This window comes from Chiloscyllium punctatum, chromosome 18, assembly GCF_047496795.1.
Source record: "Chiloscyllium punctatum isolate Juve2018m chromosome 18, sChiPun1.3, whole genome shotgun sequence".
NCBI lineage: Eukaryota > Metazoa > Chordata > Chondrichthyes > Orectolobiformes > Hemiscylliidae > Chiloscyllium > Chiloscyllium punctatum.
Window position 1 is genome coordinate 33,885,653 of NC_092756.1, and position 16,936 is coordinate 33,902,588.

The following is a 16,936-nucleotide window of genomic DNA, read 5'->3' on the forward strand; positions in this document are numbered from 1 at the left end:
CTGTTGCTGATTGAATGAGCCACTAACGTGCGAACTGCTCCAAAACATGATTCAGGACTTCTGGTGCCAATTCTCGCACGTTGAATAACGACAGACACCTTCCAAATGAGGTCTTTCAGAGACGACTTTGGGATACATTTGACAGACAGACTAGTTGAGGAATCCGTGGTGCACTGTGACACCAGCACATCAGCTTCTTCCCTGTCTTTGAACCGGGCCGCCTGCGCAAGGAATGCGAATGCGGTAATGCTTTTCGTGGAATGATCAGAAGGGGGTAACTACACTCTCAAACAGAATGGCATATGATAGGAAACAGGTTGGAGAAAAACTTTACAATGCTTTGCACAGTAATTAAATGGAATTGCATTGCACTACGAGAGAAGATTTGTTCAAGCAAACTCGAAGGCAGGTTTGCACATGGGAAAGGAAGCAAGAAAGCTTCGTTCTTGTCGATGTCAAAGGCCGCAGTTGAAGAGCAAAGCAGTTTCTGCCCAGTTTCGAACTGGGGACCTTTCGCGTGTAAGGCGAACGTGATGACCACGACACTACAGAAACAAGCCTCGGTCGCCCCCGCTGCAGTTCAGTGGCATCCAGCACTGAAAGTTGAAGCCATTCTACCTTTCACCTTTCTGTTTCCGTTAGCTCGTTGTTTAATGGGACTTGTTTAATTTTGGCGATGTGGTGAGCATGGACGAGATACACCGAAGTGTCTGTTTCCACGCGGTGTACCCCAATAACGTTGTGTTGCTTACACCTGCTTTAAAGAATTACGTTTTTGCGGTGCTTACCGTCGCAGTCTGTGGCAAAATCATTTAGTCTGTTCGACTGCTCACGGGAAAGGTAGCATTGTGAAACACTGCAGAAACGAACGACTTCCTTACTTTTGCTCCGACTGACCATACTCCGTGAAAGTTTCCCAGATTCTCAGTTGAGGATTTTTGCAGCTGGAAGTTACCTCAGAAACCCTGTTAATTCGTAATGTATTGAGCGAATCGCAAAACAGAAAGCACTTAACACGGAACACAAACAAAACTGGAAAACCAAATGCATTTTCAGACACAGCGAGCATGAATGCTAAATGTGAGACAGTCCGGGGGCATGAGCCATAAAGTAATCACACAACTAAGAACAGGGCAATTCCAAAATACTCTTTCAAACATACTGGAGCCTGAGTGCACCACCACTTCCCAGACAATGCTGCAAAGAGACAAAGAAAGAACATAATAAGAATGGGCCATAAAAAGTGAATTTCACCAATCACAGTCTCGATTAGATTACCTTTCCCTTCCGATGACTCCAGGACGGAAATGACTGAAGTGGGAGAAATTCAATAACATATGACATCGAAATACATTGGAACGATTTTCTCATTGGCCAGAAAACCAAATAACGACGAGTCGAGTCACCGTAGGACTCTGTTTCACAACAACGATGAAATAACAGTCTCCATTCGGTTCCAGTAAAAGCTCAACTTGCCTGGAACAGAAAGCAACAGTAGAGCTGCTGTCGATTTTCCGTGCGGGAAGCGAACACGATCACGACAGCACAGACACTTTGGAAAATTCGGCACTTTTCCACACCGCAGTCAATTCCCCGGGAAGCAAACTCATTTTTCTTCTGTTTTAAACAGAAATGAGGCAGGGATTAAAGCAGCATTTAAACCAAATATATGGTTTGGAGATGTTCAGCAGAAGTGGCAGTGGTGGGATTCGAACCCACGCCTCTGTCGAGACTGGAGCCTTAATCCAGCGCCTTAGACCGCTCGGCCACACTACCAGCACGTCCGCGAGTTCATTTTCTTGCAATTCCAATTGTGTTCCTGCATAACAACAGATTCAAACTGACGTGAAAAGGGTTGAATGATCCCTCTCCGACTCGCACAGCTGCTGGGATGTGCCCGTCTACAATATCAATTTCTCAGCAGTTAACGATAGCCCGTCAATCCAGACAAAAATCACTGGTAAACTGAGTCTATCTTCTCAGACTGGATTCAGCTACAAATGTATCTGTGAGTGCGTGAGAATATATGATCGGAATGATTGGGTCAAATTACGATGAGCTACTTGACATTACTGCAATTTCGATTCTTGCTTTGCTAAATGATTTCACCCATTGCTCGAAACAGGACAACTTTCACGTTTACACGGAACATGAAACACACCGGACTACAGGGAAAATGCACAAAGCTGAGCAGGCCGTGTCCCAAATCATACCGTGCAGCATGGTTTCAGTCACTGTGTCTGTTTTGCAGAATAAGGTTCCCAAAGAATGTTCCACCCTAAAACCGGAGGTAGCATTACAATCCGAGAATGACAGATTACATTTTGAGGAAGGTCTGCCCTCGGGGCCGTTTCGAGATGTCACTTTCCTTGCTTTTTACCTTAACCGTGCAATTTGCTGCAGAGATTATCACACCTGGACATGAGCCTCATCGATACCAAAAGAGTTGGAAACCTGTGTGTGAATCGATTAAAAAAAGCGACTCAATAAAGTTTAACAAGTTCCATGTTGCTTTTTAGAAATGCAGTTTCTGTTCACCTCAATCCAAAAGGCAGTTTCTGAACATGGTAACAGAAGTCAAAAGGTAATTACCTCACCCCACCCCCACTCCGGAAGGGGTGCTAACTGACCTTGATTGCTTTTTGTTCACGATGTGAAGAGCTCTCACGCCTGAGTCACCGTCACGTCTCTGGTTGCTGAGTGAATCACAAAGAAGGACGTTCTCCAGAGCTGCAACTGCCTCACTTCCCCACTCGCCCTCCCCGTTTCCATTTTCCTGCTCGTCAGTGATTTAAAGAAAACCAAATGGATGCGATTTCATTCTGTCGCCTCTCTGTCGATTCCTCCGTTTCAGTTCCAACGTGGCTTAGATCTCGGGGCGCACCTTAATACTAGCGACGCTATGAAAGCACAGGTCCAGAGGTTCCTCTGAGAGTGGAATTTCTTTCATTGCTGTTGCTGATTGAATGAGCCACTAACGTGCGAACTGCTCCAAAACATGATTCAGGACCTCTGGTGCCAATTCTCGCACGTTGAATAACGACAGACACCTTCCAAATGAGGTCTTTCAGAGACGACTTTGGGATACATTTGACAGACAGACTAGTTGAGGAATCCGTGGTGCACTGTGACACCAGCACATCAGCTTCTTCCCTGTCTTTGAACCGGGCCGCCTGCGCAAGGAATGCGAATGCGGTAATGCTTTTCGTGGAAGGATCAGAAGGGGGAAACTACACTCTCAAACAGAATGGCATATGATAGGAAACAGGTTGGAGAAAAACTTTACAATGCTTTGCACAGTAATTAAATGGAATTGCATTGCATTACGAGAGAAGATTTGTTCAAGCAAACTCGAAGGCAGGTTTGCACATGGGAAAGCAAGCAAGAAAGCTCCGTTCTTGTCGATGTCAAAGGCTGCAGTTGAAGAGCAAAGCAGTTTCTGCCCAGTTTCGAACTGGGGACCTTTCGCGTGTAAGGCGAACGTGATGACCACTACACTACAGAAACAAGCCGCGCTCACCCCCGCTGCAGCTCAGTGGCATCCAGCACTGAAAGTTGAAGCCATTATACCTTTCACCTTTCTGTTTCCTTTAGCTCGTTGTTTAATGGGACTTGTTTAATTTTGGCGATGTGGTGAGCATGGACGAGATACACCGAAGTGTCTGTTTCCACGCGGTGTACCCCAATAACGTTGTGTTGCTTACACCTGCTTTAAAGAATTACGTTTTTGCGGAGCTTACCGTCGCAGTCTGTGGCAAAATCATTTAGTCTGTTCGACTGCTCACGGGAAAGGTAGCATTGTGAAACACTGCAGAAACGAACGACTTCCTTACTTTTGCTCCGACTGACCATACTCCGTGAAAGTTTCCCAGATTCTCAGTTGAGGATTTTTGCAGCTGGAAGTTACCTCGGAAACCCTGTTAATTCGTAATGTATTGAGCGAATCGCAAAACAGAAAGCACTTAACACGGAACACAAACAAAACTGGAAAACCAAATGCATTTTCAGACACAGCGAGCATGAATGCTAAATGTGAGACAGTCCGGGGGCATGAGCCATAAAGTAATCACACAACTAAGAACAGGGCAATTCCAAAATACTCTTTCAAACATACTGGAGCCTGAGTGCACCACTACTTCCCAGACAATGCTGCAAAGAGACAAAGAAAGAACATAATAAGAATGGGCCATAAAAAGTGAATTTCACCAATCACAGTCTCGATTAGATTACCTTTCCCTTCCGATGACTCCAGGACGGAAATGACTGAAGTGGGAGAAATTCAATAACATATGACATCGAAATACATTGGAACGATTTTCTCATTGGCCAGAAAACCAAATAACGACGAGTCGAGTCACCGTAGGACTCTGTTTCACAACAACGATGAAATAACAGTCTCCATTCGGTTCCAGTAAAAGCTCAACTTGCCTGGAACAGAAAGCAACAGTAGAGCTGCTGGCGATTTTCCGTGCGGGAAGCGAACACGATCACGACAGCACAGACACTTTGGAAAATTCGGCACTTTTCCACACCGCAGTCAATTCCCCGGGAAGCAAACTCATTTTTCTTCTGTTTTAAACAGAAATGAGGCAGGGATTGAAGCAGCATTTAAACCAAAAAAATGGTTTGGAGCTGTTCAGCAGAAATGGCAGCGGTGGGAGTCGAACCCACGCCTCTGTCGAGACTGCAGCCTTAATCCAGCGCCTTAGACCGCACGGCCACCCTACCAGCACGTCCGCGAGTTCATTTTCTTGCACTTCCAATTGTGTTCCTGCATAACAACAGATTCAAACTGACGTGAAAAGGGTTGAATGATCCCTCTCCGACTCGCACAGCTGCTGGGATGTGCCCGTCTACAATATCAATTTCTCAGCAGTTAACGATAGCCCATCAATCCAGACAAAAATCACCGGTAAACTGAGTCTATCTTCTCAGACTGGATTCAGCTACAAATGTATCTGTGAGTGCGTGAGAATATATGATCGGTTATGATTGGGTCAAATTACCATGAGCTACTTGACATTACTGCAATTTCGATTCTTGCTTTGCTAAAGGATTTCATCCATTGCTCGAAACAGGACAACTTTCACGTTTACACAGAACATGAAACACACCGGACTACAGGGAAAATGCACAAAGCTGAGCAGGCCGTGTCCCAAATCATACCGTGCAGCATAGTTTCAGTCACTGTGTCTGTTTTGCAGAATAAGGTTCCCAAAGAATGTTCCACCCTAAAACCGGAGGTAGCATTACAATCCGAGAACGACAGATTACATTGTGAGGAAGGTCTGACCTCGGGGCCGGTTCGAGATGTCACTTTCCTTGCTTTTTACCTTAACCGTGCAATTTGCTGCAGAGATTATCACACCTGGACATGAGCCTCATCGATACCAAAAGAGTTGGAAACCTGTGTGTGAATCGATTAAAAAAAGCTAAATGTGAGACAGTCCGGGGGCATGAGCCATAAAGTAATCACACAACTAAGAACAGGGCAATTCCAAAATACTCTTTCAAACATACTGGAGCCTGAGTGCACCACCACTTCCCAGACAATGCTGCAAAGAGACAAAGAAAGAACATAATAAGAATGGGCCATAAAAAGTGAATTTCACCAATCACAGTCTCGATTAGATTACCTTTCCCTTCCGATGACTCCAGGACGGAAATGACTGAAGTGGGAGAAATTCAATAACATATGACATCGAAATACATTGGAACGATTTTCTCATTGGCCAGAAAACCAAATAACGACGAGTCGAGTCACCGTAGGACTCTGTTTCACAACAACGATGAAATAACAGTCTCCATTCGGTTCCAGTAAAAGCTCAACTTGCCTGGAACAGAAAGCAACAGTAGAGCTGCTGGCGATTTTCCGTGCGGGAAGTGAACACGATCACGACAGCACAGACACTTTGGAAAATTCGGCACTTTCCCACACCGCAGTCAATTCCCCGGGAAGCAAACTCATTTTTCTTCTGTTTTAAACAGAAATGAGGCAGGGATTGAAGCAGCATTGAAACCAAAAAAATGGTTTGGAGCTGTTCAGCAGAAATGGCAGCGGTGGGATTCGAACCCACGCCTCTGTCGAGACTGGAGCCTTAATCCAGCACCTTAGACCGCTCGGCCACACTACCAGCACGTCCGCGCCTCCATTTTCTTGCACTTCCAATTGTGTTCCTGCATAACAACAGATTCAAACTGACGTGAAAAGGGTTGAATGATCCCTCTCCGACTCGCACAGCTGCTGGGATGTGCCCGTCTACAATATCAATTTCTCAGCAGTTAACGATAGCCCATCAATCCAGACAAAAATCACCGGTAAACTGAGTCTATCTTCTCAGACTGGATTCAGCTACAAATGTATCTGTGAGTGCGTGAGAATATATGATCGGTTATGATTGGGTCAAATTACCATGAGCTACTTGACATTACTGCAATTTCGATTCTTGCTTTGCTAAAGGATTTCATCCATTGCTCGAAACAGGACAACTTTCACGTTTACACAGAACATGAAACACACCGGACTACAGGGAAAATGCACAAAGCTGAGCAGGCCGTGTCCCAAATCATACCGTGCAGCATAGTTTCAGTCACTGTGTCTGTTTTGCAGAATAAGGTTCCCAAAGAATGTTCCACCCTAAAACCGGAGGTAGCATTACAATCCGAGAACGACAGATTACATTGTGAGGAAGGTCTGACCTCGGGGCCGGTTCGAGATGTCACTTTCCTTGCTTTTTACCTTAACCGTGCAATTTGCTGCAGAGATTATCACACCTGGACATGAGCCTCATCGATACCAAAAGAGTTGGAAACCTGTGTGTGAATCGATTAAAAAAAGCTAAATGTGAGACAGTCCGGGGGCATGAGCCATAAAGTAATCACACAACTAAGAACAGGGCAATTCCAAAATACTCTTTCAAACATACTGGAGCCTGAGTGCACCACCACTTCCCAGACAATGCTGCAAAGAGACAAAGAAAGAACATAATAAGAATGGGCCATAAAAAGTGAATTTCACCAATCACAGTCTCGATTAGATTACCTTTCCCTTCCGATGACTCCAGGACGGAAATGACTGAAGTGGGAGAAATTCAATAACATATGACATCGAAATACATTGGAACGATTTTCTCATTGGCCAGAAAACCAAATAACGACGAGTCGAGTCACCGTAGGACTCTGTTTCACAACAACGATGAAATAACAGTCTCCATTCGGTTCCAGTAAAAGCTCAACTTGCCTGGAACAGAAAGCAACAGTAGAGCTGCTGGCGATTTTCCGTGCGGGAAGTGAACACGATCACGACAGCACAGACACTTTGGAAAATTCGGCACTTTCCCACACCGCAGTCAATTCCCCGGGAAGCAAACTCATTTTTCTTCTGTTTTAAACAGAAATGAGGCAGGGATTGAAGCAGCATTGAAACCAAAAAAATGGTTTGGAGCTGTTCAGCAGAAATGGCAGCGGTGGGATTCGAACCCACGCCTCTGTCGAGACTGGAGCCTTAATCCAGCACCTTAGACCGCTCGGCCACACTACCAGCACGTCCGCGCCTCCATTTTCTTGCACTTCCAATTGTGTTCCTGCATAACAACAGATTCAAACTGACGTGAAAAGGGTTGGATGATCCCTCTCCGACTCGCACAGCTGCTGGGATGTGCCCGTCTACAATATCAATTTCTCAGCAGTTAACGATAGCCCATCAATCCAGACAAAAATCACCGGTAAACTGAGTCTATCTTCTCAGACTGGATTCAGCTACAAATGTATCTGTGAGTGCGTGAGAATATATGATCGGTTATGATTGGGTCAAATTACCATGAGCTACTTGACATTACTGCAATTTCGATTCTTGCTTTGCTAAATGATTTCACCCATTGCTCGAAACAGGACAACTTTCACGTTTACACGGAACATGAAACACACCGGACTACAGGGAAAATGCACAAAGCTGAGCAGGCCGTGTCCCAAATCATACCGTGCAGCATAGTTTCAGTCACTGTGTCTGTTTTGCAGAATAAGGTTCCCAAAGAATGTTCCACCCTAAAACCGGAGGTAGCATTACAATCCGAGAACGACAGATTACATTGTGAGGAAGGTCTGACCTCGGGGCCGGTTCGAGATGTCACTTTCCTTGCTTTTTACCTTAAACGTGCAATTTGCTGCAGAGATTATCACACCTGGACATGAGCCTCATCGATACCAAAAGAGTTGGAAACCTGTGTGTGAATCGATTAAAAAAAGCGACTCAATAAAGTTTAACAAGTTCCATGTTGCTTTTTAGAAATGCAGTTTCTGTTCACCTCAATCCAAAAGGCAGTTTCTGAACATGGTAACAGAAGTCAAAAGGTAATTACCTCACCCCACCCCCACTCCGGAAGAGGTGCTAACTGACCTTGATTGCTTTTTGTTCACGATGTGAAGAGCTCTCACGCCTGAGTCACCGTCACGTCTCTGGTTGCTGAGTGAATCACAAAGAAGGACGTTCTCCAGAGCTGCAACTGCCTCACTTCCCCACTCGCCCTCCCCGTTTCCATTTTCCTGCTCGTCAGTGATTTAAAGAAAACCAAATGGATGCGATTTCATTCTGTCGCCTCTCTGTCGATTCCTCCGTTTCAGTTCCAACGTGGCTTAGATCTCGGGGCGCACCTTAATACTAGCGACGCTATGAAAGCACAGGTCCAGAGGTTCCTCTGAGAGTGGAATTTCTTTCATTGCATTTGCTGATTGAATGAGCCACTAACGTGCGAACTGCTCCAAAACATGATTCAGGACCTCTGGTGCCAATTCTCGCACGTTGAATAACGACAGACACCTTCCAAATGAGGTCTTTCAGAGACGACTTTGGGATACATTTGACAGACAGACTAGTTGAGGAATCCGTGGTGCACTGTGACACCAGCACATCAGCTTCTTCCCTGTCTTTGAACCGGGCCGCCTGCGCAAGGAATGCGAATGCGGTAATGCTTTTCGTGGAAGGATCAGAAGGGGGTAACTACACTCTCAAACAGAATGGCATATGATAGGAAACAGGTTGGAGAAAAACTTTACAATGCTTTGCACAGTAATTAAATGGAATTGCATTGCATTACGAGAGAAGATTTGTTCAAGCAAACTCGAAGGCAGGTTTGCACATGGGAAAGCAAGCAAGAAAGCTCCGTTCTTGTCGATGTCAAAGGCTGCAGTTGAAGAGCAAAGCAGTTTCTGCCCAGTTTCGAACTGGGGACCTTTCGCGTGTAAGGCGAACGTGATGACCACTACACTACAGAAACAAGCCGCGCTCACCCCCGCTGCAGCTCAGTGGCATCCAGCACTGAAAGTTGAAGCCATTATACCTTTCACCTTTCTGTTTCCTTTAGCTCGTTGTTTAATGGGACTTGTTTAATTTTGGCGATGTGGTGAGCATGGACGAGATACACCGAAGTGTCTGTTTCCACGCGGTGTACCCCAATAACGTTGTGTTGCTTACACCTGCTTTAAAGAATTACGTTTTTGCGGAGCTTACCGTCGCAGTCTGTGGCAAAATCATTTAGTCTGTTCGACTGCTCACGGGAAAGGTAGCATTGTGAAACACTGCAGAAACGAACGACTTCCTTACTTTTGCTCCGACTGACCATACTCCGTGAAAGTTTCCCAGATTCTCAGTTGAGGATTTTTGCAGCTGGAAGTTACCTCGGAAACCCTGTTAATTCGTAATGTATTGAGCGAATCGCAAAACAGAAAGCACTTAACACGGAACACAAACAAAACTGGAAAACCAAATGCATTTTCAGACACAGCGAGCATGAATGCTAAATGTGAGACAGTCCGGGGGCATGAGCCATAAAGTAATCACACAACTAAGAACAGGGCAATTCCAAAATACTCTTTCAAACATACTGGAGCCTGAGTGCACCACTACTTCCCAGACAATGCTGCAAAGAGACAAAGAAAGAACATAATAAGAATGGGCCATAAAAAGTGAATTTCACCAATCACAGTCTCGATTAGATTACCTTTCCCTTCCGATGACTCCAGGACGGAAATGACTGAAGTGGGAGAAATTCAATAACATATGACATCGAAATACATTGGAACGATTTTCTCATTGGCCAGAAAACCAAATAACGACGAGTCGAGTCACCGTAGGACTCTGTTTCACAACAACGATGAAATAACAGTCTCCATTCGGTTCCAGTAAAAGCTCAACTTGCCTGGAACAGAAAGCAACAGTAGAGCTGCTGGCGATTTTCCGTGCGGGAAGCGAACACGATCACGACAGCACAGACACTTTGGAAAATTCGGCACTTTTCCACACCGCAGTCAATTCCCCGGGAAGCAAACTCATTTTTCTTCTGTTTTAAACAGAAATGAGGCAGGGATTGAAGCAGCATTTAAACCAAAAAAATGGTTTGGAGCTGTTCAGCAGAAATGGCAGCGGTGGGAGTCGAACCCACGCCTCTGTCGAGACTGCAGCCTTAATCCAGCGCCTTAGACCGCACGGCCACCCTACCAGCACGTCCGCGAGTTCATTTTCTTGCACTTCCAATTGTGTTCCTGCATAACAACAGATTCAAACTGACGTGAAAAGGGTTGAATGATCCCTCTCCGACTCGCACAGCTGCTGGGATGTGCCCGTCTACAATATCAATTTCTCAGCAGTTAACGATAGCCCATCAATCCAGACAAAAATCACCGGTAAACTGAGTCTATCTTCTCAGACTGGATTCAGCTACAAATGTATCTGTGAGTGCGTGAGAATATATGATCGGTTATGATTGGGTCAAATTACCATGAGCTACTTGACATTACTGCAATTTCGATTCTTGCTTTGCTAAAGGATTTCATCCATTGCTCGAAACAGGACAACTTTCACGTTTACACAGAACATGAAACACACCGGACTACAGGGAAAATGCACAAAGCTGAGCAGGCCGTGTCCCAAATCATACCGTGCAGCATAGTTTCAGTCACTGTGTCTGTTTTGCAGAATAAGGTTCCCAAAGAATGTTCCACCCTAAAACCGGAGGTAGCATTACAATCCGAGAACGACAGATTACATTGTGAGGAAGGTCTGACCTCGGGGCCGGTTCGAGATGTCACTTTCCTTGCTTTTTACCTTAACCGTGCAATTTGCTGCAGAGATTATCACACCTGGACATGAGCCTCATCGATACCAAAAGAGTTGGAAACCTGTGTGTGAATCGATTAAAAAAAGCTAAATGTGAGACAGTCCGGGGGCATGAGCCATAAAGTAATCACACAACTAAGAACAGGGCAATTCCAAAATACTCTTTCAAACATACTGGAGCCTGAGTGCACCACCACTTCCCAGACAATGCTGCAAAGAGACAAAGAAAGAACATAATAAGAATGGGCCATAAAAAGTGAATTTCACCAATCACAGTCTCGATTAGATTACCTTTCCCTTCCGATGACTCCAGGACGGAAATGACTGAAGTGGGAGAAATTCAATAACATATGACATCGAAATACATTGGAACGATTTTCTCATTGGCCAGAAAACCAAATAACGACGAGTCGAGTCACCGTAGGACTCTGTTTCACAACAACGATGAAATAACAGTCTCCATTCGGTTCCAGTAAAAGCTCAACTTGCCTGGAACAGAAAGCAACAGTAGAGCTGCTGGCGATTTTCCGTGCGGGAAGTGAACACGATCACGACAGCACAGACACTTTGGAAAATTCGGCACTTTCCCACACCGCAGTCAATTCCCCGGGAAGCAAACTCATTTTTCTTCTGTTTTAAACAGAAATGAGGCAGGGATTGAAGCAGCATTGAAACCAAAAAAATGGTTTGGAGCTGTTCAGCAGAAATGGCAGCGGTGGGATTCGAACCCACGCCTCTGTCGAGACTGGAGCCTTAATCCAGCACCTTAGACCGCTCGGCCACACTACCAGCACGTCCGCGCCTCCATTTTCTTGCACTTCCAATTGTGTTCCTGCATAACAACAGATTCAAACTGACGTGAAAAGGGTTGGATGATCCCTCTCCGACTCGCACAGCTGCTGGGATGTGCCCGTCTACAATATCAATTTCTCAGCAGTTAACGATAGCCCATCAATCCAGACAAAAATCACCGGTAAACTGAGTCTATCTTCTCAGACTGGATTCAGCTACAAATGTATCTGTGAGTGCGTGAGAATATATGATCGGTTATGATTGGGTCAAATTACCATGAGCTACTTGACATTACTGCAATTTCGATTCTTGCTTTGCTAAATGATTTCACCCATTGCTCGAAACAGGACAACTTTCACGTTTACACGGAACATGAAACACACCGGACTACAGGGAAAATGCACAAAGCTGAGCAGGCCGTGTCCCAAATCATACCGTGCAGCATAGTTTCAGTCACTGTGTCTGTTTTGCAGAATAAGGTTCCCAAAGAATGTTCCACCCTAAAACCGGAGGTAGCATTACAATCCGAGAACGACAGATTACATTGTGAGGAAGGTCTGACCTCGGGGCCGGTTCGAGATGTCACTTTCCTTGCTTTTTACCTTAACCGTGCAATTTGCTGCAGAGATTATCACACCTGGACATGAGCCTCATCGATACCAAAAGAGTTGGAAACCTGTGTGTGAATCGATTAAAAAAAGCGACTCAATAAAGTTTAACAAGTTCCATGTTGCTTTTTAGAAATGCAGTTTCTGTTCACCTCAATCCAAAAGGCAGTTTCTGAACATGGTAACAGAAGTCAAAAGGTAATTACCTCACCCCACCCCCACTCCGGAAGAGGTGCTAACTGACCTTGATTGCTTTTTGTTCACGATGTGAAGAGCTCTCACGCCTGAGTCACCGTCACGTCTCTGGTTGCTGAGTGAATCACAAAGAAGGACGTTCTCCAGAGCTGCAACTGCCTCACTTCCCCACTCGCCCTCCCCGTTTCCATTTTCCTGCTCGTCAGTGATTTAAAGAAAACCAAATGGATGCGATTTCATTCTGTCGCCTCTCTGTCGATTCCTCCGTTTCAGTTCCAACGTGGCTTAGATCTCGGGGCGCACCTTAATACTAGCGACGCTATGAAAGCACAGGTCCAGAGGTTCCTCTGAGAGTGGAATTTCTTTCATTGCATTTGCTGATTGAATGAGCCACTAACGTGCGAACTGCTCCAAAACATGTTTCAGGACCTCTGGTGCCAATTCTCGCACGTTGAATAACGACAGACACCTTCCAAATGAGGTCTTTCAGAGACGACTTTGGGATACATTTGACAGACAGACTAGTTGAGGAATCCGTGGTGCACTGTGACACCAGCACATCAGCTTCTTCCCTGTCTTTGAACCGGGCCGCCTGCGCAAGGAATGCGAATGCGGTAATGCTTTTCGTGGAAGGATCAGAAGGGGGTAACTACACTCTCAAACAGAATGGCATATGATAGGAAACAGGTTGGAGAAAAACTTTACAATGCTTTGCACAGTAATTAAATGGAATTGCATTGCATTGCACTACGAGAGAAGATTTGTTCAAGCAAACTCGAAGGCAGGTTTGCACATGGGAAAGGAAGCAAGAAAGCTCCGTTCTTGTCGATGTCAAAGGCTGCAGTTGAAGAGCAAAGCAGTTTCTACCCAGTTTCGAACTGGGGACCTTTCGCGTGTAAGGCGAACGTGATGACCACTACACTACAGAAACAAGCCTCGGTCTCCCCCCGCTGCAGCTCAGTGGCATCCAGCACTGAAAGTTGAAGCCATTCTACCTTTCACCTTTCTGTTTCCGTGAGCTCGTTGTTTAATGGGACTTGTTTAATTTTGGCGATGTGGTGAGCATGGACGAGATACACCGAAGTGTCTGTTTCCACGCGGTGTACCCCAATAACGTTGTGTTGCTTACACCTGCTTTAAAGAATTACGTTTTTGCGGAGCTTACCGTCGCAGTCTGTGGCAAAATCATTTAGTCTGTTCGACTGCTCACGGGAAAGGTAGCATTGTGAAACACTGCAGAAACGAACGACTTCCTTACTTTTGCTCCGACTGACCATACTCCGTGAAAGTTTCCCAGATTCTCAGTTGAGGATTTTTGCAGCTGGAAGTTACCTCGGAAACCCTGTTAATTCGTAATGTATTGAGCGAATCGCAAAACAGAAAGCACTTAACACGGAACACAAACAAAACTGGAAAACCAAATGCATTTTCAGACACAGCGAGCATGAATGCTAAATGTGAGACAGTCCGGGGGCATGAGCCATAAAGTAATCACACAACTAAGAACAGGGCAATTCCAAAATACTCTTTCAAACATACTGGAGCCTGAGTGCACCACCACTTCCCAGACAATGCTGCAAAGAGACAAAGAAAGAACATAATAAGAATGGGCCATAAAAAGTGAATTTCACCAATCACAGTCTCGATTAGATTACCTTTCCCTTCCGATGACTCCAGGACGGAAATGACTGAAGTGGGAGAAATTCAATAACATATGACATCGAAATACATTGGAACGATTTTCTCATTGGCCAGAAAACCAAATAACGACGAGTCGAGTCACCGTAGGACTCTGTTTCACAACAACGATGAAATAACAGTCTCCATTCGGTTCCAGTAAAAGCTCAACTTGCCTGGAACAGAAAAGCTGCTGGCGATTTTCCGTGCGGGAAGCGAACACGATCACGACAGCACAGACACTTTGGAAAATTCGGCACTTTTCCACACCGCAGTCAATTCCCCGGGAAGCAAACTCATTTTTCTTCTGTTTTAAACAGAAATGAGGCAGGGATTGAAGCAGCATTTAAACCAAAAAAATGGTTTGGAGATGTTCAGCAGAAATGGCAGCGGTGGGATTCGAACCCACGCCTCTGCCGAGACTGGAGCCTTAATCCAGCGCCTTAGACCGCTCGGCCACACTACCAGCACGTTCGCGCCTCCATTTTCTTACACTTCCAATTGTGTTCCTGCATAACAACAGATTCAAACTGACGTGAAAAGCGTTGAATGATCCCTCTCCGACTCGCACAGCTGCTGGGATGTGCCCGTCTACAATATCAATTTCTCAGCAGTTAACGATAGCCCATCAATCCAGACAAAAATCACCGGTAAACTGAGTCTACCTTCTCAGACTGGATTCAGCTACAAATGTATCTGTGAGTGCGTGAGAATATATGATCGGTTATGATTGGGTCAAATTACCATGAGCTACTTGACATTACTGCAATTTCGATTCTTGCTTTGCTAAATGATTTCACCCATTGCTCGAAACAGGACAACTTTCACGTTTACACGGAACATGAAACACACCGGACTACAGGGAAAATGCACAAAGCTGAGCAGGCCGTGTCCCAAATCATACCGTGCAGCATAGTTTCAGTCACTGTGTCTGTTTTGCAGAATAAGGTTCCCAAAGAATGTTCCACCCTAAAACCGGAGGTAGCATTACAATCCGAGAACGACAGATTACATTGTGAGGAAGGTCTGACCTCGGGGCCGGTTCGAGATGTCACTTTCCTTGCTTTTTACCTTAACCGTGCAATTTGCTGCAGAGATTATCACACCTGGACATGAGCCTCATCGATACCAAAAGAGTTGGAAACCTGTGTGTGAATCGATTAAAAAAAGCGACTCAATAAAGTTTAACAAGTTCCATGTTGCTTTTTAGAAATGCAGTTTCTGTTCACCTCAATCCAAAAGGCAGTTTCTGAACATGGTAACAGAAGTCAAAAGGTAATTACCTCACCCCACCCCCACTCCGGAAGAGGTGCTAACTGACCTTGATTGCTTTTTGTTCACGATGTGAAGAGCTCTCACGCCTGAGTCACCGTCACGTCTCTGGTTGCTGAGTGAATCACAAAGAAGGACGTTCTCCAGAGCTGCAACTGCCTCACTTCCCCACTCGCCCTCCCCGTTTCCATTTTCCTGCTCGTCAGTGATTTAAAGAAAACCAAATGGATGCGATTTCATTCTGTCGCCTCTCTGTCGATTCCTCCGTTTCAGTTCCAACGTGGCTTAGATCTCGGGGCGCACCTTAATACTAGCGACGCTATGAAAGCACAGGTCCAGAGGTTCCTCTGAGAGTGGAATTTCTTTCATTGCATTTGCTGATTGAATGAGCCACTAACGTGCGAACTGCTCCAAAACATGATTCAGGACCTCTGGTGCCAATTCTCGCACGTTGAATAACGACAGACACCTTCCAAATGAGGTCTTTCAGAGACGACTTTGGGATACATTTGACAGACAGACTAGTTGAGGAATCCGTGGTGCACTGTGACACCAGCACATCAGCTTCTTCCCTGTCTTTGAACCGGGCCGCCTGCGCAAGGAATGCGAATGCGGTAATGCTTTTCGTGGAAGGATCAGAAGGGGGTAACTACACTCTCAAACAGAATGGCATATGATAGGAAACAGGTTGGAGAAAAACTTTACAATGCTTTGCACAGTAATTAAATGGAATTGCATTGCATTACGAGAGAAGATTTGTTCAAGCAAACTCGAAGGCAGGTTTGCACATGGGAAAGCAAGCAAGAAAGCTCCGTTCTTGTCGATGTCAAAGGCTGCAGTTGAAGAGCAAAGCAGTTTCTGCCCAGTTTCGAACTGGGGACCTTTCGCGTGTAAGGCGAACGTGATGACCACTACACTACAGAAACAAGCCGCGCTCACCCCCGCTGCAGCTCAGTGGCATCCAGCACTGAAAGTTGAAGCCATTATACCTTTCACCTTTCTGTTTCCTTTAGCTCGTTGTTTAATGGGACTTGTTTAATTTTGGCGATGTGGTGAGCATGGACGAGATACACCGAAGTGTCTGTTTCCACGCGGTGTACCCCAATAACGTTGTGTTGCTTACACCTGCTTTAAAGAATTACGTTTTTGCGGAGCTTACCGTCGCAGTCTGTGGCAAAATCATTTAGTCTGTTCGACTGCTCACGGGAAAGGTAGCATTGTGAAACACTGCAGAAACGAACGACTTCCTTACTTTTGCTCCGACTGACCATACTCCGTGAAA

At 45.4% G+C, this 16,936-nt stretch overlaps 9 non-coding genes across 9 annotated transcripts; all 9 read right to left on the reverse strand.

The window, feature by feature from the left end:
• Nucleotides 1-1,694: 1,694 nt before the first annotated feature.
• Nucleotides 1,695-1,776, reverse strand: trnal-aag (transfer RNA leucine (anticodon AAG)). Its single transcript has one exon. It is a non-coding gene; the product is annotated as a tRNA-Leu (tRNA).
• A 1,658-nt stretch (nucleotides 1,777-3,434) lies between these two features.
• Nucleotides 3,435-3,507, reverse strand: trnav-uac (transfer RNA valine (anticodon UAC)). Its single transcript has one exon. It is a non-coding gene; the product is annotated as a tRNA-Val (tRNA).
• A 2,545-nt stretch (nucleotides 3,508-6,052) lies between these two features.
• On the reverse strand, nucleotides 6,053-6,134 carry trnal-aag (transfer RNA leucine (anticodon AAG)). Its single transcript has one exon. It is a non-coding gene; the product is annotated as a tRNA-Leu (tRNA).
• Nucleotides 6,135-7,458: 1,324 nt separating this feature from the next.
• Nucleotides 7,459-7,540, reverse strand: trnal-aag (transfer RNA leucine (anticodon AAG)). Its single transcript has one exon. It is a non-coding gene; the product is annotated as a tRNA-Leu (tRNA).
• Nucleotides 7,541-9,199: 1,659 nt separating this feature from the next.
• On the reverse strand, nucleotides 9,200-9,272 carry trnav-uac (transfer RNA valine (anticodon UAC)). The gene has a single exon. It is a non-coding gene; the product is annotated as a tRNA-Val (tRNA).
• A 2,545-nt stretch (nucleotides 9,273-11,817) lies between these two features.
• trnal-aag (transfer RNA leucine (anticodon AAG)) lies at nucleotides 11,818-11,899 on the reverse strand. Its single transcript has one exon. It is a non-coding gene; the product is annotated as a tRNA-Leu (tRNA).
• Nucleotides 11,900-13,563: 1,664 nt separating this feature from the next.
• trnav-uac (transfer RNA valine (anticodon UAC)) lies at nucleotides 13,564-13,636 on the reverse strand. The gene has a single exon. It is a non-coding gene; the product is annotated as a tRNA-Val (tRNA).
• A 1,130-nt stretch (nucleotides 13,637-14,766) lies between these two features.
• trnal-aag (transfer RNA leucine (anticodon AAG)) lies at nucleotides 14,767-14,848 on the reverse strand. The gene has a single exon. It is a non-coding gene; the product is annotated as a tRNA-Leu (tRNA).
• A 1,659-nt stretch (nucleotides 14,849-16,507) lies between these two features.
• trnav-uac (transfer RNA valine (anticodon UAC)) lies at nucleotides 16,508-16,580 on the reverse strand. The gene has a single exon. It is a non-coding gene; the product is annotated as a tRNA-Val (tRNA).
• Nucleotides 16,581-16,936: the final 356 nt, after the last annotated feature.